The sequence below is a fragment of the Trachinotus anak genome, unplaced genomic scaffold (genome assembly GCF_046630095.1).
Source record: "Trachinotus anak isolate AG129_WGS33_773 ecotype Australia unplaced genomic scaffold, CSIRO_AGI_Tana_v1 ptg000044l, whole genome shotgun sequence".
Classification (NCBI taxonomy): domain Eukaryota; kingdom Metazoa; phylum Chordata; class Actinopteri; order Carangiformes; family Carangidae; genus Trachinotus; species Trachinotus anak.
Window position 1 is genome coordinate 339,291 of NW_027273895.1, and position 26,633 is coordinate 365,923.

General features: G+C 43.1%; 1 protein-coding gene across 2 annotated transcripts in view; it reads right to left on the reverse strand.

Annotated features, from left to right (window-relative positions):
* The window catches only part of raly (RALY heterogeneous nuclear ribonucleoprotein), a 98,566-nt gene extending 94,886 nt beyond the window's left edge, over nt 1-3,680 (reverse strand). For both annotated transcript variants that reach the window (XM_071473043.1, XM_071473045.1), the window contains exon 1: nt 3,612-3,680. The gene's annotated coding sequence lies outside the window, so the exon portion shown is untranslated. The remainder of the gene's footprint in view (nt 1-3,611) is intronic.
* Between the last annotated feature and the right edge of the window lie 22,953 nt (nt 3,681-26,633).

Consider the following 26,633-nt stretch of genomic DNA (forward strand, 5'->3'; position numbering starts at 1 on the left):
TTATTGGATTTGCCATATGGTAGGGGTGGATTACAGATCCCCAGTTTACAGTGGTATTACTGGGCCGCTCAGCTGCGTAGTGCTATGTTTTATTTTGTCACACATTCTCCTCCAGCATGGGTTTATATTGAACAAGCATCAATATCTAAGCTGCCACTAAGCCTATATTTATATTCAGCAGATTTTAAAACTTTAAAGAAAAAAACAACAAATCCCTTCCTTAAGAACTCTATTGATATATGGTTTAAAGCTCATAGACATATTGGTGATACACCTCCCATCTCTCAATTTTCACCTATTTGGAAAAATGCGCAGTTCACTCCTGGCCGGGCAGATGGTGGTTTTCAAGTTTGGGCCGACGGGGGGGGGGGCAAAAATTGGAGACCTATATGTTCAGGGCACAGGGCAGTACAGGGCAAACACAAACCATCAATACTCTCATGAAACTGCTACAACACAAATGGTTAATGAGGACATACATAACCCCCGAGAAACTCAATAAGTGGTCCCCTGACACTCCAGAAATGTTTGACTGAGAAAGGTACTTTAATTCAGTGTGTATGGGAATGTCCTAAACTGGTAACTTTTTGGAAAATGGTTGTTCACAAGTATTCAGGTACCCTGTGTAGCAAAACTTTGTATTTTAGGGATATACCAAGATTGCTTTTCTGTTAACTCTAAGTGTAAGACTCTGATCAACTTTGGCCTCCTGCAGGCCAGGAGGATGGTTGCTTTGTCTTGGAGAGACACTGAAGTATCATCTACACAATCTTGGATTAGAGAGATGGCAATGTATGTTACATTAGAAAAGCTAACCTATGTAATCAGGGGTAAAGCACAAGAATTTGTGTGGGCACCCTTAATGGACTTTCTCAAGCAACAATAGAGTATATCTATCTGTAGGGCTATTGGGTGTGTGACAACTTTATTTAATTTTATTTATTATTCTTAATATATTATTTTACGCCGGTGTGTATGTTTGTGTGCGTGTTTATCTTTTTTGTATATATGTGTATGCAGTGAGGTTTGCCTGCATCTCATTGTGCAACTTGTGTGACATGTGTCAATGTGCTTTCTATGTTCTTATTGAAAATTAATAAAAACATTGTTTAAATAAAAAAAAGGATGTTGTCCATGCAGCCTCCTTTCTCCACAGCCAGATGAATGGAAACAAATACTGTGCTCCATACATGAGGTCCTCCTTCTGTTGGCAGTGGTCCTTCAGTTTTCAGTGTAGATACCTTTCAAATCACAGTAAAAGACTTTAGTTCAGACATGATGGATCAGTTTATCACATACATAAACCATCTGTCAGGATAACTGCATGAATGTCTACTTCAGTTGAGAAATATTGTGTTTGCACTTACAGCATCAAATGAATGAACTGCTACATGTTATGTACTAATGTTATTTTCTACATTGTGTATTATACATAACTTCTAACTGTATTGTGATGATGGGAGTGAATGAACAGAACTTCTACATAGAGACTCTAACGTGTGTCAACACATCAACACACCACAGTTAATACTTGACTTCACTACGACATGATCTCTAGGGTACTTCAGATTATGAGTATATTTGATTGTCCAATAATAAGAATATCTGGGTCGAATAAAAAGGACAGATCCGGTAAATGCTATTGTTACTATCTGCCGCTTGTGAACTGAGGACCTGTTCAGAAGATGTGGTAATGTGGCCTCTGTTGTTCCAGTCAGCATAATTTACAGTCTACATGTTAACCACATTTAAATTACGTTAAGGTTAAGTTAACCCGAACTTTCACAACATCCAAACTGACATTTTAAGAATTTGCATTAACGGAGCTCAATATGAGCCCAACACACTAACGCAGTTCACTTCGACTGGGTCCCGTGTTCCAGAAACACAATAATAATGTTGGTACCTTAACATTAGTTATATATACCATCCCGGCGGAGTCAGGTCCTGTTAGCATAGAAAACGCTTGGTAATCAGCTAGCGCTAGCTAGCCAGCTGGGTTAGCAAGGTGCATTTGTAATTTATCTACACTACGATATCAATTGGAAATTGGGATGCTAATTTTGGCTAGCGAAAACACGCTTAAGCTAAAAATAAAATGTACTTACCGTATAATCTGAACAGCTGATTCCTTAGAGTGTCTTTTGGTTCAACCAGACACTGAACAACGCTGACATTTTAGGTGAACAAAAAGTTAAAACTAATTTTCACGAACTGAAAACATGATGGAAGGTCTGTGTAACTGTATGTGGAAAACTCCAGGACAAAAACACTTCACCCAAAAAACAAGTTCACGGCGAATTCAACATCGTTGGTTCTGTGAGAAGGGACTGCTCTTGATTGACAAGTGACATGTGTCAATCATACGTTAGCCACGCCCCAACGCATACCCTACTTTATCGTCTATTTTAAATTAAATGGGACTATAATTTTAAAAACGAACATCATGTTGTATTGAAGAAGACGTGAAACTAGCGATTGAGACCATAAACTCGTTATGAAAACGTTTACTGGGGTCATAAACCAGGTGAGAAGTAGGGTCATTTTCTCATAGACTTCCATACAATCGGACTTCTTTTTGCAACCAGTGGTGTCGCCCCCTAATGGTCAGTAGACAGATGCAGGTTTAAGGCGCTTCCGCATTGGCTTCATTTTCCGGACGTCGACGTCCATTTTTATATACAGTCTATGGTCCTGACCCACACAGTCATTAACAAACAGACCAGAACCATAAATCTACTTCTACCTGCTTCTACCTGCTGTTTAGTTTTCTGTGGGAAACCAAATTGTCCTACACTCTGAACCATATGCATATTGTTACCATGACGATGAAGGTCCTGTATGATCTATGCACCTGCATTTAAATGCACCATTACTGCACACACACACACACACACACTCTAAAGCATGTCTTTAAATATTCTTATTCGTGGGTTTTCCTCTTTGATCTGCAGCTTCATGAATAAACTCAGTCAGTTATGATCTAAACAAATGTGGAAATAACCAAGTTCACACTGAACAGAACATGTCAAGAAAATACTCCCAGCATGCACCGAGGCTCAGATCTCTGGAAACCAACAGCAACAAGCAGCAGAAAGGACACAACAGGACAGATTCACAAACCCAACCTGTCAGCTGCTGCAGGACCGACACACAGAGTGTGTGTGTGTGTGTGTGTGTGTGTGTGTGTGTGTGTGTGTGTAAACATACATTCACACACCGATTCACAACCGAGGTCACCGATCAGGGAAAAACAGTTCCGACAGACACACGAGGTCCGTGATGAAGATCAGCGTCCCACTATCATCATCATCATCATCATCATCATCAGAGAAATTAAATCCGTTTGGTTTTTATAAGAAAAAAATCAAAGAGCAGAGACAGACGATTTAATATTTCTGACAATGAAAAGAAGAAGAAGAAAAGAAAGACAGAAGAAGGTTTCCTCCAACAGACTCTGGACACCGATGAAGCAGAGGAAGCAGCTTCAGACACAGTCCAACCGGCCGCAAAGAATCAAAATAAGAAGAAACCAAAGCAGCATGAAAGAAAGAAGGAGGAGAAGAGGAGGAGGAGGAGGAGGAGGAGGAGGAGGGGGAGAGCAGACCTACCACCGCAGGAGGCGAAACGGGCAGAGGCTCGGTGTGCGCGGTAACCGGGCAGGAGCTCCGACTGAGCACCTGACAGCGGGGCGGTGCTGACGGAGCGGAGCGACTGGAGCGAACCACTGAGCCGGGGGGGGGGGGGTGGGTGGGTGGGGTGGTAACAAACCTGTTAACGAGTTAACAAACCTGGTTTAAACTGTTAATGATACAGGATCAGTGTCAGTGGCTGATGCATCACATGACACAGGAACAGACAACACAGTGGGTCCACTTAATGTGGGTTCATATGATCCAACAGGAGACACACCAGTACACACAGAAACACACTGATACACAGGAACACATCAGTACACACCAGTATACATCAGTACACACCAGTACACACAGAAACACACTGATACACAGGAACACACCAGTACACACCAGTATACATCAGTACACACCAGTACACACAGAAACACACTGATACACAGGAACACACCAGTACACACCAGTATACATCAGTACACACCAGTACACACAGAAACACACTGATACACAGGAACACACCAGTACACACCAGTATACATCAGTACACACCAGTACACACAGAAACACACTGATACACAGAAACACACCAGTACACACCAGTATACATCAGTACACACCAGTACACACAGAAACACACTGATACACAGGAACACACCAGTACACACCAGTATACATCAGTACACACCAGTACACACAGAAACACACTGATACACAGAAACACACCAGTACTGTTGGACAGTCTGAAGTTTTCTGTTTTCTGTTGGACAGTCTGAACCTGCAGCCATGTGTGGGACACTCTTCACGTACCTCATCTCACCCCTGCTCAGGCTGCAGCTGATCTTCAGTCACAACACAACAGATTTGGGCAGAGATGTAATTCTCTCCTTAATTAGCCCCAATTAGTGCATTTTACACAAACTGAGGATCAGTCAGGAAATCTTACGTCTTACTTTTCTCCCCTAAAAGCTTCCTAACAAGTTCCTGAAAACATGACTGAGACAGCAACTTTCCTAATGAGCTGAGGAAGTGTTGTGTAAACAATGGGCTCTGTCTGCTGCTGGGTGTTTTCTGACTTCATGCTTTAAATCCATGTTAATACCCCACAGCGTCTTCTGGCAGGGGCAACAGGTGTGGGAGGGGCATTAAATTCCCAGTTGAGGGATCTGGAGCATGAGGAAATAAAGTGGTGGGAACATACAAACAGGTCAGAGACTGAGTTCACCTGTCAGTCGGTACAATTCAGTAACTAACATTAGCCTGTGGAGTGTCTTTAGTCTTCATCCAGTGAGGATGATGATGAGTAGCCTGCAACTGAAAACACAGAGACGATCTGCTCACCTCACAATCCAGGAGGGTTCGACACAGCTGGACTGAACCAGGGATTTAACCTGAAATATTTCCTCTATGTGCTTTAGATTAAATCTGCGTCTGTCATCTGTGGGTTAGGAAATGACTTTTTATAACAAAGCTGATTACAGAGGGGAGGGGTGGAGGAGGTCACAGTTCACCTGGACCTTCACCAAGATCCCGACTGGTAACTGAGGTGTCCTGATTTTTTCGTGGTCAGACCGGGCTGAGCACAGAGCGAAGGATCTGAAGAGAAGGGGAGTCAAATATTGTCTAACAGGAGTGAGAACCAGAGAGGAGGCTGCAGCGGTTGATGGAGACTGAGGGGGTGAATCTGTGGTAAATACTACAGCTGCTGGTGAATCAGGTGCTCAAGTGAGTTGGAAGGAGCTGGAACCAGGAAGCCACACCCAGCAGAGACTCACAAACAGAAAGACAAAAGCAGGAAGAGACAAACACAGTGGAGACAGAGACAGAATCAGAATCAGAATCAGAATGAGAGACAGAGACAGAATCAGAGACAGAATCAGAGCCAGAGACAGAGACAGAATCAGAATCAGAGACAGAATCAGAATCAGAGACAGAGACAGAATCAGAGACAGAATCAGAGCCAGAGACAGAGACAGAATCAGAATCAGAATCAGAGACAGAATCAGAATCAGAATCAGAGACAGAGTCAGAGACAGAGACAGAGTCAGAATCAGAATCAGAATGAGAGACAGAGACAGAATCAGAGACAGAATCAGAGCCAGAGACAGAGACAGAATCAGAATCAGAGACAGAATCAGAATCAGAGACAGAGACAGAATCAGAGACAGAATCAGAGCCAGAGACAGAGACAGAATCAGAATCAGAATCAGAGACAGAATCAGAATCAGAATCAGAGACAGAGACAGAGACTGTTTTCTCATCTGGTCCAGTTTGAAAACAGTTCAGACCAGACCAGTTCAGACCAGATCAGATCTGAGAGACGCTCTGTCTGAAGTTCAGACGACCACAGGAAACCAGGAACACTGCTGGATGTTAGTCTGCTTCATGAAGAGAGCACACACACCTGGTTCTGTTGAAATCATGGCATGTATACACACACACATACATATATACATAAATACACACACGCATACGTCAGCATCATCACATGTGAGCGAGACTCTTATCGTGTTAGCATGTAGCTGAGCGTCGCCTCACCATCATGACAGTTTAATTTTCTCCAAATGACCTTTTAATAAAACATTCACTGATAAGCTCAGGTAGAACACACACACACACACACACACACTGGGAGATTCTCTGAGCTCTTGGATTTGTAACTCCTCTCAGCCTTGTCTTGAACACACGTCCTCAGACTCAGGTATTCACTCAGAGACACCTGAGCTCCATTTGTTAGAGTCTAACCCTAACCTAAAACCATCAGAGCACTGTTCTAACATCCCAGACAGTCCTGAGCTATTCTTGTGTCAGACTTCAAACTTTAGTGATGGAGCCCATGTCCTTAAAATGTTTGTTAAAGCCTGAGGCCGGTCCACGAACATGGAACCGTTTGACCAGATGAATTTGAGCTTCATGTCCTGGATTTTGACTCGTTGGACATTAGACGTCAAGATTCAGTGAGTGCCACAAAGATCGAAGTCTTGACCCTGAAACATCTCCTTGATCCATCTGGTTTGGACCATGTGATCTGTGTTTTGTCCTTTGGAAAACTGTTTTTATGATCTTCAATGATGAAACTACATCAGCTCAGACAGTTGGTGGAAAAGGTTTATGAATCAGGTTCTTTGTCCTGACACCCCTTCAGATCTCCCGTCTGTATCCACAGCCACACACAGCTGAAGTTTTCTCCTTGTGTTCAGGTTTTGGTTATGAGGAAGCTTTGAATTCTGCACAGACACACCAACAGTAACAGTGTGTCTGTGATACTGAAGAGGACTCACAAAGAAGGAGCAACCTTTCAACTTGGGGAGACTGAGGTTTGACTCCAGTGTGTATCAAACTACTTGATTAGGTTTAGGGTTAGAAATCCTCAGGTGGGGAGGCCCGGTAGTCGAGTGGTTAGGGTGCGTACCGTGTTGAGCGCAAGACGCTCTTAGCAGGCAGTCACCAGTTTGACTCCCGACCGGTCCGACTCTTTCCTGCATGTCATTCCCCTCTCTCTACCCCCTTTCCTGTCAGTCTCCAGTAAGCTATAATAAAGGCATAAGAAGCCCAAAAAAATAATAAAAAAAAAAGAAATCCTCAGGTGACTGATTGAAGTGGTCCAGGAGAGATTAAACCTGGGTGTAAATACATTGTTGGCTGTGGTCACCTGGGTGTAAGTACAGGTATAAACAGCCTGAGACAACACACTGAGTTTGTATGAAGCATAAACCAGCTCTTACTGTAACTTTGAGACAAATATATCTTGTCAGTGTTAACATGCTCTGACTAAAGTAATGTTTATAACTATTGTTCAGTTCAGCACCTTTTATGAGACCTTTTCTCTGATTAAAGAGCTTCTAAACAAAGTTATGGTGTCTTTTTTCCTTGATATCCTCCAGGACTTCACATTATGTGTATTATATAATCATTATCATAAAGACTAAATGCTGTAACCATCCTATATTTTCATTCTCTAGCTGAATCCCTAAACATATGCAGCTGCACAAAGCTCCATAAGAAGCACTAATCCGGGCTCCTTTCATTCAGATTGAAATAATTGTTTTCTTTGTGTAAATACCCATCAAGCTTAATCCTGTCATGGAGAGGAAATGTTGCAGCGGATGATAGAGCAGCAATTTCTTTTAACCTTAATTTGCCCAGGGAATGTTGTGTTGAAATCTGATTTTACTGTATTGTGTAAATGTATTTCTGTTTTGTTTAACTAGGTAGTCCCACCGAGAGCAGAGGCTCCTCTTCAGAGAAGGTTTGGCCTAGAAAGCATCAAAACAAATACAAGACATAAACCAAAATAATCACAGCATTGGTGATGAGCTGCTGAACAGTTCTGGCCTCTGCAGCAGAATTAAAAACCATAAAAGATGTTAAAGGATCAAACTGACATGTGAACAATAAACAACCTCAGGTGTCTCAGTGTTACCACGAGTCTGTTTCTGCAGCTGCACTGTGGTTCACCTCTGAGCGTTCAGTTACATCAACAACAGTTTTACACATCAGATCTGAAACAACAGTAACATGAAGCTGCTGTGAGAAAAACTTCTCTTTCCAAAGGAGAGAAGACAGAGAATTATCACCTCTACTGAGTCTTCAGCCTCTTTTCATAGTTCATAGTTTTTGTTTTGTTGCACATTTACTGTTTGGTTAATATCCAGTAGCCTACACTACCTGCCCAACACCAAACGACACACTGAGAAGTGACTGTGCTTTGTGTCTGTTGGATCTTCAGATTGGAAAATGATGTCTAAGATTAGCTACAACAGGTTTATGAGCTGCTAATATCAGAGCTCTCACTTGTTTATTATTCTGCCACAGATTCAAAGACAGCAGCTTTAATTCAGTTAATTTATAGCGTCCATTTTTAAAATAGTAATTTTTACCTTAACTTCATCAACGTTTTTTAGGTTTTTACCAGCTCCATCAGTGTCTTTACCTGCTCCATCAGTGTCATTCCTGTGGCCAGTCCCAGTGGATCAGTCCAAGGCTGAATCTCTTTCCCAGTCCGACTGTGGATCCAGTCCTGGTCTGTCTGTACTGAGGTGGAGAACCTGACAAGCTGTAAAGGCTCCAGCTGGACTCAGAACTGGTTTTCTTCTCCTCCATGTGTCAGTTACTTGATGCTACATAATGTTCATGTCTGTTTCCATAGTGATGGCTACAATGGCATGATATGTTAGCTAACTGCTGTTACTTATATTATGAATGTTGCTATTGCTAGCTAGTTAACTGTCATCATTGCTGTGGAGCTTATCACGGCAATGCTAATGTGGGCTAATGTTTGTCATTAGATTGTTTTTGGTTGGCTCTTGTGTCCACAGGCTAATTTCGTTCAGCTTCTTGTTGTGTGTTTAGTGACACTTTCACTGGGCTGTGTAACACCTTGTTGAGAACGTTGTGAGCGAACAGAGGCAAGAGATGTGGTGGATGAAGCGTTTGTTTTGGTCTGAGACACTAGTGGTTTAGTGCGACATCTCGTGGCAGTAACGATAGTTCAGAGAACCTTTAATGTTGTGAGATAAAATGTGAAGCTACACAACAAACTAAAACACTTTAAGTGTTATGAGCTGACAGAGGATAACAGCCGCTCCACGTCATGCACACAACTTGTTAATGTAATTTCAGGGTAGATTTACCTGAAATTACCAACTGGGCCACATAACACTTAAACTCATGATGTCAACGGGTTCAACTGTTCGTATGAATGAGCTGCTGAGAGTCGACAGTGTCATCAGAGGAAGTTTTCTCTGTATCAGCCAAAGATAACAAACATGGACTCATCTGATGAGAAACCTGCAGTGGTGGTTTTGTGGATGAATTTCCCCTGAGTCAGTCTGAGGCACAAATACAACTGTGCATAAAAGAGGTTTCAGTCAGGAAGAGAAGCAGCTCAACAACAAACAGGTGAACTGAGAACAACCTGTTTGTCTTTGTAGAGAGAGGAGCTGCTCACAAGAGATACTGTCTACAATCAGCTGTGATCATCATCTTCATCATCATCTGCATCACAGCAGTGGACAGGGCTGATGTCATCAGAACAAAGCAGCACTATTGGACGGTGGTTCACTCAGGTGTTGTTTGTGAGCTACAGTGAGACCTTTGACCCAGTCTACCTGCTGACCCACTCTTCCTGTTGACCCAGTCTACTTGCTGACCCACTCCACCTACTGACCCACTCTTCCTGCTGACCTACTCTACCTGTTGACCCAGTCTACCTGTTGAAGCACAGTTTTTTTTTCACCTGCTCATTTCAGAAAACAGACTTTAGCTTTGCTCTTCAGTTATAAGATCTGTCTGAAAATATCAAGTTATTGACACATGGAGGAGAAGAAAACCAGCTCTGAGTCCAGCTAGAGCCTTTAGCAGCTCGTAGGGTTCTCCACCTCAGTACAGACAGACCAGGACTGGATCCACAGTCGGACTGGGAAAGAAATTCAGCCTTGGGACCAGCTGCATGAATGACACTGATGGAGCTGGTAAAGACTTTAAAACCTTACGTTTTAAGGAGCAGTGGTTTAACAGGAGGGATTCGTATGAGCCAACATACACATGCTACCAGACCGGCTACCAAAACAAAGAGCAGAGAAACTCAGATTACATCACACACAGAGGGGGCGAGGCTTCATTCCCATGAATCCATGAATCTTTACATAGAAAACAGTTGTTTGCTGCTGTTGTTTAAAACCTGGTTCACACTGCTTCTACTGAACGTGTGTCAGTAGAAGAACATAAAGTTGTGGATACAGAGAAGATGTTTCAGGTTGTACGAGATGTTTCACTCAGCAGGAATCAGTTCTTCCTCTGCTGTTTAGAAGCAAAATAAAACTTTAGCTTCTAAAGCTTCTTTGAAAATAAAAAATCCCAAGTTGCTCCTGGTCCCTGGAGGCAAGCTTGGAGTGATACCTTTACCTTTGCCTGTCAGTGGATCTTTGATGCATATGTTCTGTCTGTATTCCCTCATTGACTGATTATTGTTAGAAAATCTGGGCCAGATCTGCTTCTGTCAGACAAACCACTACAGGCGTTTTCCCTGCTGCACATCAGCTGCCAAATCAAGAGCTTCTCTGCTTCAGTGTTTAGAGATTACACCAACCTCCTCCAGCTGCTCATCTCCACCATCACTTCAAGGTCCACTTCATTTTTCATGATGCAGACGAGGCTCAGTTTGGGGAACTCCTCTCATTACAGACCTAGACTCAGCCTGAACCCAGATTCATAAACAGATGTTTCACTAGTCTGAACTCAGTGCTGTTGTCTGTCTGATGAACATCAGCTGACGTTAGGTGTCATCAGGTGTCATCAGCTGACATCAGACTGAACTGATGCTGTTGTAGAGGAAATTATATCATATCATATGTGGGTGTATTTGGTTGTCCAGATACTTTTGGCCACACAGTGTAAATGATGCAGAGCTGAACTGGAAAATATTTCTCTGTAATGTAACTTTAATGACTGTTTTTCAACCTGTTAAACATCCTGACATTAAAACTTCATGACTTCATGAACATTTACCAAAATAATTTCACTCAGTGAAAACTGACGTTCAGCTCTGTAGTCAGTCAGTGTGGCTGCAGGAGCCCCCCCCAACCTGAGGTTCACCGACACTGTTTACATCCTGTCATCTTACTGAACTGTGATAGAAATATAATAATAACTAATAAGAACTTCAGGAGAACCTCAAACATCTGTTGAACCGTTCTGTAGTTCCACTTCAAATCTTTCAGGACCAGTTGTGAACCACTGTCATTTCCTCACCTGTACATTCCCACACCTTTCTACAGCGGTCAACCCCCCTAACACAAACACACACACACACACACACACACACACACACACACACACACACACACACACACTCAACAGTCTTTCCCATGCAGTGATTAGTAGCTGAGAGCCTCCTGGAGCTCGTTAACATCCAGTTTTCTCCTTGTTAGGCTGAGATCAAAGACAGTGGTAATTAACCTGGTTCAGACCACTGCAGGCTATTGTACAGCCCCAGTCCCCGCTCTGCTGCACACACACACACACACACACACACACACACAGAACACTGAGTTTAGTGTGTGTGGACTCACAGATTCTTTATCCTCATGTCAGTTGATGTGTTGCCTCAGTCTGAACAGAGACTCACACAGATTTACGTTTATATCTGCAGTGAGTTCGTGTTGTGTTGACGTCTGACAGGTTTGTCATATTAGACCAAGATTAGCAGGTTTTTTAAATGCAGGTAAACCTGCAATATCCTGATTGATACAGTTTCTTTTGGTTGACCATAACCAAGATGGCGACAGACATTACAAACTGGAGGCTTCACAAACCAGTGGGTGACACCTGGTCTTCAGGTGAGGTATGTTCAGGAACAAGTTTTGTTTCCTTCTACAAATATATAAATTTCTCTGTGTATTTGTATTGTACTTTATTGTTTAACCAGTAGCTTCAACTACAGACATCCCACCCACCCACACATGTATGTGTGTGTCTGTGTGTGTGTGTTTTCTTGTATGTGTAAGTTCACTATGGTTAAACACGAAAGAACAAATATTATGTTCTTTATGTCAAATAAACCTCAGCTCAACAGCAAATAAACTGAGAGTGAGGCTGACTTTAAATAACATCAGTGCCCATTGAATCCCGAGAATACAGGACATCAGTGAGTCAAATTTATCAAACAGGCATCAGAAATGTTTTTGAGTATGATGTTTTAATAAACCTCAGTCACAATGAAAAGACTCTTCCACTCCTTTTTGTGAATAAACATCTTCCTCCCTGCTCTGCGGTGAGTGAACACTGTGATGCAAATTTCACATGCATATTTAATGCAACATGCTAAATATGTCCCTGAATGCACACGCAGCATTCCCTGCACGACACCAATCCTCCACACACCCCTGTGGTGGTGTGTGTGGGCCTGTTGGAGACACAGGAGTGTGTGAGCAGACTGATCCTTGGCTGTTAGGTAACTGCCCTGAAACCACCACGGCTCAGTGAGACTGCAGCTGAGCACAGATCAGCATGTTGGAGGCTTCCTGCAGCCTCAGAGCTGCTGCTAGGTACACACACATGGACCAGCGCTACAGGCTTCTAAAGATCTAGAAAGGCCTCAGGGGCTTCAGTCGTCATCAAAGAGGTGCCAGTGGATAAACGGTCCTCAAAGACATTTCAGGGTCCTTGAGAGACTATCGGTGGTTACTACAGGGTTTCTGAGAGTCTTTCAACAGTTTCCTGGATACCATGGGAATTCAGGTCTCCTTTAGGGTAGTAACTGAAGAAGGTCCATTAATTTCATTAGTTCTCTACCCAGGTCTTGAGGAGTTTTTTTCCTTGTTTTTGCATAAATCTGGTTTAAGGTTTTCAGTTTGTGATGATGGCAGATGGTGAAAGTGGATGTTTCATGTTGGATATGACCTAAGGGCTTCTTGGTGAGATTCTAGACACTCAACCAAACCCGGGACTTCTTTAAAATGGGGGTGGGGGGGTGGGGAGTGGGGGTTCCTTTAAAAAGGTTTTTCATAGATCCATCATGAATGTTCTGGTAATGTGTAGCTTCATACTCCTACTTTCTGATAAACCATAAATATATGAATTCACTAACATCTTACAAAGGAAAAAGGAAAAATAAATGAAAATCTTCACACACACACACACACACACACACACACACACTTCTGTCTGTATTTGCTGCTGTTTGCTGTTATTTCCCTGTTAAGCTGATTCTCTATTATTCACTTACAGCAGGAAATTCATCTCAGAGAAAACCTGCAGGAGTGTGTGTGTGTGCGTGTGTGTATATGTGTAAAAGAGAATGTAGTGAATATGTATGATACTCTTCTGCAGCTGTGTGTGTGTTAATTATGGATTGTATTACATATGTGGGTAACATGAATGTGTGTCTGTGTGTTTGTGTTGCCCTAACACACACCTTTCCTCTGCTCCCTCTGTGTTGTTAAGCAGGTTGACTGATCGCAGTGAGTCTCATTTGACATCCCATGATTCATTTCAGCAGGCGAGGAAGGGAAAGACAGAGTGTGTATGAGCCACATCACCCATCACAGAAACTCTGTGTGTGTGTGTGTGTGTGTGTGTGTGTGTGTGTGTGTGTGTGTGTGTGTGTGTGTGTGTGTTTGTGTGTATTTGGGGCTCTTGGGGACAGAGGGATGTAGGGAAGGAGTGATTATTTTTCTCTCTTTAACACCATATTACATGATGGATAACTACATGCACTGAGACATAAGATGGATAGATCTCTCTCTCTCTCACACACACACACACACACACACACACACACACACACACACACAAACACACACACACACACACACACACACACACACAGAAGCCTGTTATTCCTGGTCTGGACCAATCCAGAGTGTCTCAACAGAGAGTGACACACAGGGAGGAGAGAAGCCCCTCCCACAGGTCATGTGACATCCTGCCGATCCAGGAACATAAACAGCTGTATGTTATTGATTCATGAGGTTGTTATAAAGATCAGCCTTACATGTGGTTAATCCTTTAACACCTGAGCCTCAAAATGTCCGCCTGGATTTTTTTGCTTATTTTGACTATAAAAAGGTCAGAAAATGTCCTGTGAGTAAGTGCTTTTGTCCATTTTCCCAGAATACTTGGAACTTTCAATATCTGGCAGTTTCAATCCAAAATTCACTGTATTTCTCCACTCTGCTGTCTCTGTATTTGCCAGTAATGAACGGGCATTTTCCTGGTCTTTCGGTAGAGGCGGGAGTGAAATTACCATGATGACACCTATATGCCTATAAAGCCAAGGTCTTAGCTTTCAGAAACCGTTGGAATTTTTCCGTTTGCTCAAACCGTGACAGAGTTACGGTAATCCAAAGTGTCCCTGCGCAAATGTGTTGTCGACGACACACTCGTTTTTAAAGGGTTAAAGAAGAGCAGAGACGTGGGCGTGGCTTCCTGGTTGCAGCTCTCACCTGTTCTTCATCTGCCAATCAGCTCCACATCCTGCAGCACTGAACCAGCTCATCTCTGTGGGGTATTAACACTACAGCTGATCTCTGATCCAGAAAAAAAATATTCAAAGCCTCACAGAGAAATGATCTTCTGCTGTGAACATCCAGGCTGCTGTTCACACAACACAGAGTCAGACTGGCATTAACCTCTAAATGAAATAAACAGACCAGTCCTCAGCAGAGCAGACAGCTGTGATCAGCTGTGGGGTCAGACGTGCTGATGTCACAGAATGTTGAACTGAATATTAATCAGTAATGTGTCACTCATCACTGCAACCAACCATGAGCATCGGCCGACACTACACAACCCACAGTTTATTACTGAAGCTCACTGAGCTATCTAACATTATCGTCCTGACCTTCACTCAGACAGAAACATCTATTTTGGAGGCTGAACTGTTTTTAACTTTTTAAATAATGACAGCTGATGAACTCGAGGCTGCAACAATTCCCTGAAATAGATTAATTATGTTTTAGGAATAAAATTATGTTTGAGAAGTTCAGACAAAAAGAGACTTTTACATGTGAGAAGAATCATCATCTAGTGTGAAGGTTCAAACAGCCTCCGACACTTCTTTGGTAACAAATCTCTCCTGGGACGATCAACAAAACATCACGAGGTAGTGTGAAGGTCAGGATGGTGACGACTGTTTTCTGGTGTCTGGTCGTCATGTTTCCATTTCAAACGTTAACATTTGCTGTTTGAAGACGTTTCAACTGTATTTGGCTCCTCTGGGGATCAAAACCCAAACACTGTCACCAAGCTCCTGCAGATGTCACCTGAAGCTTCTTCCTCAGGTGACGTGGTTTAATCCACCCAATTTATCACAGCTGATCAGTGGCTGCTAAACACCCTGAGGAAAAAGCATCATTCTGACTTTAACCCTGTAATGCCTGACCCCAGAAATAATGGACAGAAAACTCTGATTTCTTGAATCTGGAACCTTTATTTGGCCCTTTCACAAAATTTGAAAAAAAAAATTTAAAAAAATGATTTGCATATAGGTTTTTCCAAAATTTATACACGATTTTACTACGTACTAAAATGCAAAAAACTTATGTAATTATAACTTGCTTCAACAGATTAAGTGTTCATGTTAGAATATTACTAAAAATTTCAAAGAAAATGTCACTGGAAAATCGTAAAAATCACAATTTTCTTTACCTTGATCCAGTGAGTTGGGAACTATCTGAAGGTTAATGTACCACCTGTACAGGTGTTAGTAGGTGAGGTATCACTCACTGGTTTGTGAGCTGCTGTTTTGAAGCCTCCAGTTTGTAATTTGTCCGTCGCCATCTTTGTTTTTTTGAACCAGAAGAAACCATATTTGGAGGAGAAGGTGGAGCTGAGGAGGAGTGAGGGGTGGAGCTTTATGGTCTATTTTCCTCTAAATCGATCATAATTAAAAACTGAAGAAGACTTGAAACTAGAGACTGAGACATAAACTCATCAGGAAAACGTTTCCTGAGGTAATAAATCAGAGAGAAGTGGAGACATTTTCACATAGACTTCAATACAGTCAGACTCTGTTTCCAACCAGTGGAGTCGCCCCCTGATGGTCAGTAGAGAGAATGAAGATTTAAGGCTCTTCAGGAGTCTACGTCCAGGTTTATAATCAGTCTGTGGTTCAAACTCAGGTTTCATAAATAAAGTTGACTCACTTACTTAATGCAGGAGTGTGTCTCTTGTGTGTGTGAGTGCTTGTTGGTCACATTTGATTGAGGAGGGTTATCTGAGGTCACTGAACTGCCTCGCTGCTGTTAACACAGTATTTCTCCCTCTCTGTCAAATGTGGCGTCAGATTTCATGTTGTTCTAATATAAAAGTTGCTCATTGCTGCTTTTCACAGGAAATTTGTGTCTAAACTTTTACTCAGCAGCAGCTTCAACCTTGACCGCCCACTTCCTCACTGATTCAGCCTCAGTCATAAGAAACATCTCCTCTGTTCTTTGTTGTCATCTCCCACAGACTTCAGCCCTGACTTCAGCAGGCTGTTTCAAATAACCTTCAAATGATTTTAATTATGTTTCTCACATTAAAAAGCTGCTGAATTAAAGTGCAAACAAGCACAGTCCTGAAGTGGTGATAATTCTCTCACTTTTAAACAGAACGTGGTGTCAAGAGCAGAGTGAATTTCCGATACTGATACAGCCGGGGTGTGTGTGGCCTCGAGACAACCTGAAAACGGTGCAGCTCCACAAAAATCAAACTCCTCCATCCATCATGAAAATTTTCTACAGGTAAGACAAATTTATCTGTGTAGCACATATGTCCAAGAAAATGTCCTCATCCTTTATAAGTGATGCTGCTGATGTTCAGCTCCAGAGTAACTTCACCTTCATACATGATTTTTTTTTTTTTTAATAAAGATTTTTTTTTTTTTAAGATATTTTTGGGCATTTTTTGCCTTTATTGACAGTTGACAGTGACAGAGGGGGAATGACACGCAGGAAAGAGTCGGTCCAGTCGGGAGTCGAACCAGCACTCGCCTGCTGAGAGCATCCGCTCCTGTGGTACGCGCCCTAACCACTCCACCAATCAATCAATGAATCACTGTGTGTAAAGTTACAGGAGAAAATCACAGGAGAAACTCACAGGAGATAACTGTGTTACCATGGTGACATGTGATGTGTGAGATGATGGGCTTCACACTGTGAGCTCTGCTGCTGTCTCTGTGTTCATCTGTCCTCAGTGTGAAGACAAAGACAGAGAAGTTTCTTGGCTTGTTTCCTGTTCTGCCCTTGAAGACAAACCAAACACACCTCCTCCACAGTCTCCTCAGCCTTGAAGAGGGAAGAATCACCAGAGCACAATATGAGTCTGCTCATTGTCAATCCAGTCACCTCCAGCCAAGCTGACTCACACTGCCTGTTTGTGTGTGTGTGTGTGTGTCTGCTGTGCTATGTTGTTGCTTTGTTAAATCTTCACTTGTAAACGCAGCTTCATTCTAATAAACCTCAGTAGCTCAGAGCTCTGACAGAGTTTCACACAGAGAAGAGAAGAAGAGGAGTAATGAACCATGTGAATCTGTTTTAGCGGAGACCAAGAATAAACTGATGAACACGATAAACGACCTCTTTAAGGCTCCTTCGCTCACAAGTCAGTGTTGTGTTTAAAACAGGACCTTGAGGTACAGGTGTCTCTGTCTCCTCCAGGTCTCTGAGTCCTCTTTGAGGTCCTGGTCTGTGATGGAGTCAGGATCTGAAGGAAGGTTGGCTGTGGGGAGAGAGGACCACAGGAATCATCCTGACCTCGGGCTCTAACTGCACTGATGTTCATTTTACTGTAAAGCTTCTATTTATATGTTAGTATCTTTATATAAATCTCATGACTGCCTCAGTAAAGGATTTGTTCGTCCAGAGTTAATAATGATCAGTCGTTTTACTCTACGTCTCCGTTCATCTCTTACTTTGACGTTGGTCAGATTTCCAGATAACGAGTGGTGCAGGAATTAATTCATAATGTGAAGGTGTCTGAGTCTGGTCAGTACCTGAGGACAGAGCAGGTGGGCGGACTCACAGACTCTCAGGTGTGTGCACACCTGCAGGTCATGTAAAGTGAAGTGTGTGAGCAGACAGCAGAGAGGGACCGGAGGGGGGTCAGGAGCAGGAGGAGGAACTATAAGCTAAAACAGGCTGAAAAGCTTTGTTGATGGCTGTAACATTACAAAGTTATTGATTGAAATATTGATCGATTGACCAGCTGATGGTTCATCCTGTGACTCTGACATCCTTCATACATTTCAGTGTTTCTTTGATTCACTTTATTCTTGTTTTTGTATCACACAGTTTTATTTCTCACCCCCCCAGCACACACACTCACACACACACCTCATAGCCTTTAGAGGCTGCATTACAGCAGTACAGGATTCATCTGTTGGTCGGATTTGAATCCTGCTCAATTAGCATAGCATTTGCATATCATTAGCATGTCATTTATGGAGCATTATGCAGAGTAATGTGATTGCTAAACAAGTTTTGCTTCCCCCACAGAGTAAATACCTCTGTTCTGCTAATTGCTGCTGGCTCAGGAGAGATTCTCTGCCATTTATGGGGTTAAAATCTTGAGCCCTTGCTCAGTCCTTGCTCATCATCACATCAGGAATATCTGTCCATCATCAAAACATCAGTCCATCATCACATCAGGAATATCTGTCCATCATCAAAACATCTGTCCATCATCACATCAGGAATATCTGTCCATCATCAAAACATCAGTCCATCATCACATCAGGAATATCTGTCCATCATCAAAACATCTGTCCATCATCACATCAGGAATATCTGTCCATCATCAAAACATCTGTCCATCATCACATCAGGAACATCTGTCCATCATCACATCAGGAACATCTGTCCATCATCACAGGCATCTGTCCATCATCAAAACATCTGTCCATCATCACAAACATCTGTCTGTCATCAAAACATCTGTCCATCATCAAAACATCTGTCCATCATCACGAACATCTGTCCATCATCAAAACATCTGTCCATCATCACATCAGGAACATCTGTCCATCATCACAAACATCCGTCCATCATCACATCAGGAATGTAGTGGCAAACACTTTAGACTGAACTTCGTTTAAAGCCACTCGAAATTTTAGCGGAAGGCAAGGTTCAGTTGGCTTGACTCATGCACGTTACTTCCACACTCACAAAACACCGGAGCCAGGTTGTCCTTTTGTGAGTTTATTTTGACGTTCCATTCGTACACATCCAATCTTCTATTGGGTTTACAACGGTCAGATAATGCTTCAAACTGCAACATCTGTCAATAACATCTTAAAGTAACGTAAACGGTCAAAAAACCTTTTCGTGCTGTACCTATAGCACCTCCGCTAATCACCGTACTGACCTCTGACCCTGCCCTTTAGTCCTTTTGTTAAAGGGGCAAGCACCGTGCTTACTTCAGGTGCTATAGGACCTTTCACAACTATGCAAAAAAAATAACAGTAACTTTACACAACACATACTTAACTTATAATAGAGGTTTCAACTCTCTTCACAACAATATTGGCTCCTACATATTCCAGCCCCTAATTGGGAGGCACTAAGGCTTCCAATTACTCACATAATAACACAAACGAGCCAATAATATACATAAAGCACATTTGTATCTTTTTTGCATTTCACTGAGTCACATCAGAGTCTTTATGAGTCCATTTCACATATAAGACAGAGTTGTTTTTCAACAGGTCTGTCCAGAGTGTTTGATTTTGTTTTAACCAACACTCTGCGCACAAGTCCTTTTGCATCCGGAATGGTTTGGATGACTTGACCTAATACCCAAGAATTTCTTGGTGCAGAGTCATCAACAATCATTACTATGTCTCCAGGAGTGAGGTTCTGTTTCACTTGTGTCCATTTTTGACGCTCCTGTAGAAGAGGGAGATATTCGCGTACCCACCGCTTCCAGAACAGGTCCGCTAGGTACTGCACCTGCTTCCACCTTCTTCGTGAATACAGATCCTCTTTCTCAAACAGTCCGGGTGGCAGCAACGGCTGCCTCTTCAGCAAAAGAAGGTGATTAGGAGTCAAAGCTTTGAGGTTGTTCAGATCATCAGATGATGTTGTGATTGGCCTGTCGTTTATTATTGCTTCAATCTCACACATAAGCGTGTGTAGGGGATTCGTCATCAATAGTCTGTTCTTTGAGTATGGACCTTAGGAGTTTCCTCACTGACCGAATTTGCCTCTCCCAAACACCTCCAAAGTGTGATCCTGTAGGGGGATTGAAAATCCACTCTACTTCCTTTTGTCGGAGTGCGTCTTGTATTTTGTTTTGATTCCACTGTTGTATGGCATCACAAAGTTCTCGTTCTGCAGCGACAAAATTGGTGCCATTGTCTGAACGTATTGTAGAGACTTGACCTCTTCTGCACATAAACCTTCTGATTGCATTCAAGCACGAGTCCGTGTCCAATGAATGAGCAATCTCTATATGCACAGCTCTTGTTGTTAGACATGTGAATAATACTCCGTATCTCTTCACAGTCGAACGTCCTCTTTTCACCAAAAACAGTCCAAAATAGTCTGTGCCGACGTGTGTGAATGGTGGCTCATCTGGTTGAAGTCTATCTTTGGGCAGGTCGGCCATTTTTTCTTCCTTTGCTCTGGCTCTGACCTTTCTGCAAATGACACATCTTGATAGAAATTTTCTTACAGTGGAATTTGCAGTGGGGATCCAAAATCTTTGGTGCAGCTGGGACAACATATAGTTTCTTCCACAGTGTCCAATTCTTTCATGGGTATCTCTCAGGATCAGAGTAGTGATGTGAGAGTCTTTAGGTATAATGATTGGGTGCATGGCCTCTGCTGGCATGCACGACTTGCTAAGACGGCCTCCAACTCTTAACAATCCATCTTGAAGTATTGGATCCAGTTTACACAGAGGGTTGCTTCTCTTTAGGTTATGGTTTCCCTTTTTTAAACTTGAGACTTCATCTTGAAACTTTTGGTTTTGACAGAAACTGATTATCTCATGCTCTGCTCTTTTTAAGTCTTCAACAGTTAGAGCTCTTTTAGCTGCTGTTGCTTTGTAGGCTTGTATTTGCTCTTTAGCCTGTTGTCTCTCTTTGTCAGTGCTGTCTTTCTTTAGCAACTCCATTTTCTTTTTCCTAATTTGCATGAGTAATTCCTTGAACTTGAGTATCCATGCCACAGCCTAACTAGAATAGTGGTGGATGAGTTTGTTTACAGGGTCTGTGCTTTCAGCTGCCGTGATGAGGTTAGTGGTAACTGACTTTCTCACCTCTGTATCATCCTCTTTAACCTCCAGCTGTTGTGGTTTCTCTGGCCACAGACACTCTGGCTCTTGCAAAAATGATGGGCCTTGAATCCAACTGAGGTTGCTCATTAACTTAGCTGCTGTTTGGCCTCTGGATGCACAGTCTGCTGGGTTTGTTGTTGTATTGACATGGCTCCATTGTGCTGGCTTGGTCAGTTCCCAAATAGTGAAGATCCTGTTGGCTACGAAAGTCTTGAATCTACGTGTGTTGTTCTCAATGTACTTTAAGACAGTTGTACTGTCTGTCCAGAATGCTGATTCCTGGAGTTCCATTTGAAGTTCTTTTTTCAACATTCTGTCAATGTTCACGGCTACTACTGCTGCTGTTAACTCCATTCGTGGAATTGTCATTTGTTTTAAAGGTGCAACCCTTGATTTTCCTAGCATGAATGTGCAGTGAACTTGTCCTTCACGATTTGTTAGTCTGAGATATGATACGGTCCCGTATCCACTCTCACTTGTGTTGGGAATCGTAGGAGCAAATGTTTGGTTGTCAGTTAATTATTAATAATTACCGAGGTAATTATTAATATTAAATTAAATTATTATTATTATGTAATAATATCGGGGCACCACCCTGTAACCAGGGACTGACAGTCAAACTATGGTTTTCAGTCTCAAAGGCACTTACTGATAAGTGTCAATATTGGACATATTAGCACTTATAAGTTAACCGATGAAGGTTGAATTTCGAGCACTGACCATCCCAACCAGCTGTTATCACTGTACACATGCACCAATAATCACAGGCAACGACCGCTTAAAGTAAAGAGAAGTTTATTAACAATTGCAACATCAATGGCACTCAATGCTACTTTTCATCAACAAACTCTCATTACAGTTACGCTAAACTACTAATACTATATCTAACAACCAAGGCAAATAATAGGCATATGATGTGGAAGCTTGTATGTCTGTTCGTGTGTGTGTGCATGTATAGGTGTGTCTATGTGTGTGGGAGTGTCTGTGTGTGTGGGAGTGTCTATATGTATGGGAGTGTCTATGTGTGTGGGAGTGTCTATGTGTGTGGGAGTGTCTATGCGTGTAAGAAGATGGCGGCCAAGACCACGTGGGTGGAGTCTAAGATGGCGCCGGATTCAAGCCAAGGCTGAGGAACAAAAGAGTCCAGGTGTGACCTCCCACGTGCTTTCAGTGGAGAGGTGGCGTGGACCTCCTCCGCGTGGTGTCACGCGATCCGAGCACAAAGGCTTCACTTGTATGGGTGTAGGCGTGTGTGTGTGTGTGTGTGTGTGTGTGTGTGTGTGTACGTGTACGTGTTAATTGGGGACAAAAAAAGAGGGGGGGAAGAGAGAGAAAGATACAGAACCGGTGTCTCAGGGTTCTGTGAGTCGTCGAGAGGTCCAGTAAACTCTTTCTTCACCACGCAGTAACAGGGCATCGAGCTAACACTCGTCTGGCCTGATACTGGTCCTGTAACCGGTTCAGAGGGAGTCCACTGGCTCACTCGCGGTAGCGAGGCTGTGCAGCGACACCGAAGTGTACAGATGCGGCAGCTTCGCTCCAATCACCCAAGATAAACAAAGCACAATAGCACGTCCTACTTCAGCAGAACGGCACGGACTGTTCCGGTACTAGTGGTTAATGTTCATCAACGGTATAAACAGTAAACAGCAGTAGACCATACAAACAACTAAGCAATAGTAATTACAGCACAATAGCATAGGACGCAGCGGTCCTGATTCAATTTATATCAGAGAGTTCGATCAATGATAATAAACTTTGCACCTTCTAACGATCTGCCCAGACACAAGCCTCTTACTTGGAGTGGATGTGTATAAATCCGCCGTTGCGGCTTCAGCGCGGTCCTGAAGGCTGGCGGGGCCGTTACCTCGTTCCGTGAGGAATAACGGCGGCTGTTCTTCGGGGCGATGGAAGAAACAGCAGAGTCGACTCGATGGAGGGAAAACGTGTCCGCTTCCTCCGACGGGAAAATCCTCCGTCCTTCTGCAGGCAAAGTTAAAGATCAGCGGGCGTGATGCGGCTATCTCCTTCGGATCCGGTACATTCAGCGAATGTGAGCAGTCTGTTGACTCGTCCAGCGAGTTGAAGACTAAAGGCCTATGGTAAAAGAAAAGTATCTCCAAACGTTTGTGTGGTGCTTCCTTTCAGCGATCGGAGTTGCAGCTGTTGCAGCAACTTCGACGCACGGTAAAAGAGCGAGGAGGAGAGTCGCAGCGCTGCTTTTATCACCTGAGTGACGTCACCGGGAATCCCTGCTGGGAATGCCCGGCCTCAGCCAATGCCGTTGCGGAGTTTTCTTTCAAACTCCGATTTTACACATAGGTGTGGATTGTGGGGGTGGTTTTGGCCCACAGCCTGGAGGGAAATGTGGTTCGCTCCTTTGTTCTCCCCACGAGGCATGGCTCGAGTCAGGCTTCAGGAAAAGCATGCAGGCCTCTCTATTGTTCTTTTCAGACCTCATGACTTGAGATCCCAACACTTGCGTCTGCAAAATGATGAAGTTGGGCTGTTGCAACATCTCCGAATCCTGCAGGTTTCAAACATCTGCTTACAGTGAACATGGACAGCTGCTGCAAGTCATTTAGCCATGCAAACCACTTCTGAGCAAGCTTGTCTGGAACAGGCTCATCCCAGGTGAGTTTTTCTTTGATCAGCTGCTGCAGCAGTGTTTTTGCAGGGAGGGTGAATGGAGACAGGAATCCTAGAGGATCATAGATGGAACTCACTGTAGATAGGATTCCTCTTCTGGTGACCGGTTTATCCTGTGCTATGATCCTGAATCTGAATGAGTCTGATTCTATGCACCACAGAACTCCAAGCGCTCTTTCAATTGGAAGTGCATCTCTACTCAAATCAACAGCTCTTACTTCCTTGGTTCTCTCATCTTCTGGCAGAAATGCCAAAAACTCTCTACTGTTACTTATCCACTTCGTTAAGTTGAATCCACCTGAGGCACACAGCGCTTTGAGCTCGCTGTACAAGGAGATGGCTTGAGCTACATCTTTGACAGACTTTAAGCAGTCATCAATGTAGAAATTATTGAGGATTGTATCCACAGCCTCTGCGGATGCTTTGATGCTACTCTCCTGTGCCGTCCTTCTTAGGGCATAGTTTGCACATGTTGGAGAGGATGTAGCACCAAACAAGTGCACAGTCATTTTATATTCCTCCATGTCCTGCTCAATATCTCCCTCAGGCCACCATAGGAAGCGCATGAGGTCTGTGTCGTCTTCAGGGACTTTTACCTGGTACTACATCGCTTCAATGTCTGCCATTATAGCAACTTCCTCCTTCCTGAACCGTGTTAACACTCCAACCAGGGAATTTGCAAGATCTGGGCCCTGCAGAAGCTCATTGTTCAGTGAAGTGCCTTGGAAGCAGCCCCACAGTCAAAGACCACACGTAGCTTTCTCTTTTGAGGATGATAAACACCGTGATGCGGGACATACCATAATTTACCATCCTGGCGGCTTAACTGGTTCTGTGGGACTCTGACAGCGTAACCCTTTTCAATCATACCCTTCATGAAGTCACTGTACTCTTGATGGAAGACGGGATTCCTTTTGAATTTCCTTTTCAGTGTAAGAGCTCTTTTTTACAGCAATGCTGTGATTGTTGGGCATTGTGACAACAGCTTTTTTCTTTGGTAGACCAACGACATAATGACCGTCAGCATGGCTTGTAGAGTCTGTCACGCAGCTCATAAACTGTTGATCCTCCTGTGACATTTCCACCTTGTCATCACATAGACGTTCCGGAAAATCCTGATTGTACTGTTGTAACAAAAGCTGCTCTACACTCTCCACAGATATGCGGTTTACTGTAGCTTGTGAATGTCCACCATTTTCTAAGTCAGTGTTTGTGTGATCTCTCAATGGACCGTTGACTGTCCATCCAAGAACAGTTCTGACGGCATATGGCCCATTGCCCCTACTGTTGATCACACGCCATGGCTCTAATGCTTTGTGCACATTGCTCCCAATGAGAAGTCCAACATCTGCATTAATGCTGGGTATTCTAACCTCGCTAAGATAGGACCACTTTCCTATATCTTCCTGTGTTGGAATGTTTTCTCTTGACACTGGAATGCTTTTCTGTGTATATACTTTGGGCAAGTCAATGAAGGTATTGCTGTCAATCCCACTGACTTCCAGATCTGTGAGCAGATAACTTTCCACTTGATGCTTAGGGCTCATGGTTTTCAGCTCCAGTTCAGTACGTCTGCCCTGTAGGTTCAACTGTCTGGCAAGTGTGTTGGTGCAAAATGTTGCGGTGCTAGCTGGGTCCATGAAGGCATAGGTCTCCACTACTTTTCTGCCTTTCTTTGCCTTCACCTGCACTGGTACAATTGAGAGAATGCAGTCGTCCCCAGCCCCGGTATATGCACTAGTTTCGACACTGGCAGCCACCGACATGCTTGAAGCTGTTGACTTTGTGGCAGCAACATCCTGCACCTTTGCCTCAGCTTTTGTCCTTTGCGTAGCAAATTCCTCACTTTTAACTGGAGTAGCATTAGTAACAAAGCTACTGTAAGCATCTGCCTATCATCACAAACATCTATCCGTCATCAAAACATCTGTCCATCAACTCATTAGGAACATCTGTCCATCATCACAAAGATCTGTCCGTCATCACAAACATCTGTCCATCATCACAAACATGTGTCCATCATCTCATCAGGAGCATCTGTCCATCATCGCTCTCTTTTTTTTCCTGTCCTTACTCAGGTTGATTGATCAGTGTTTTTTTCTTAGATGATCTGTTGTTGTTTTTCTCTCCCTTCATCTGTTTGTGGTTTTTATTTTATGACCACGTCCATCATCCGTCCTCTGTCTCGCTCTCTCAGGTTTGATCACATGTTTATCAGTTTGTCTCAGCTGTCTCTCCATCATGTAGCTCTCATTTCTCCATCTGAGTTTTATGTTCTTTGTCATTTTTCTTTTAAAGTTTCTCAAGTTTAAGCAACAAGGAAAAGATTTTTTTTTTGGATTATCACAAAAATTGATACCATGAAAACAATTTGCTCTTAGCTCATGTTGACATGCACACACACGTACTTACATGTAGACACACAAGTGTACCCTACAAAGATGCACATACCCCCACTACACACACACACACACACACACACACACACACACTTCAAAGCTCAAACCCCTACTGTAACTCATATACAGAAATGTGCTGCACCAGTATGCACATGTTTGTGAGTGGGTGGGTGAAAGTGTGTGTATGTGTGTG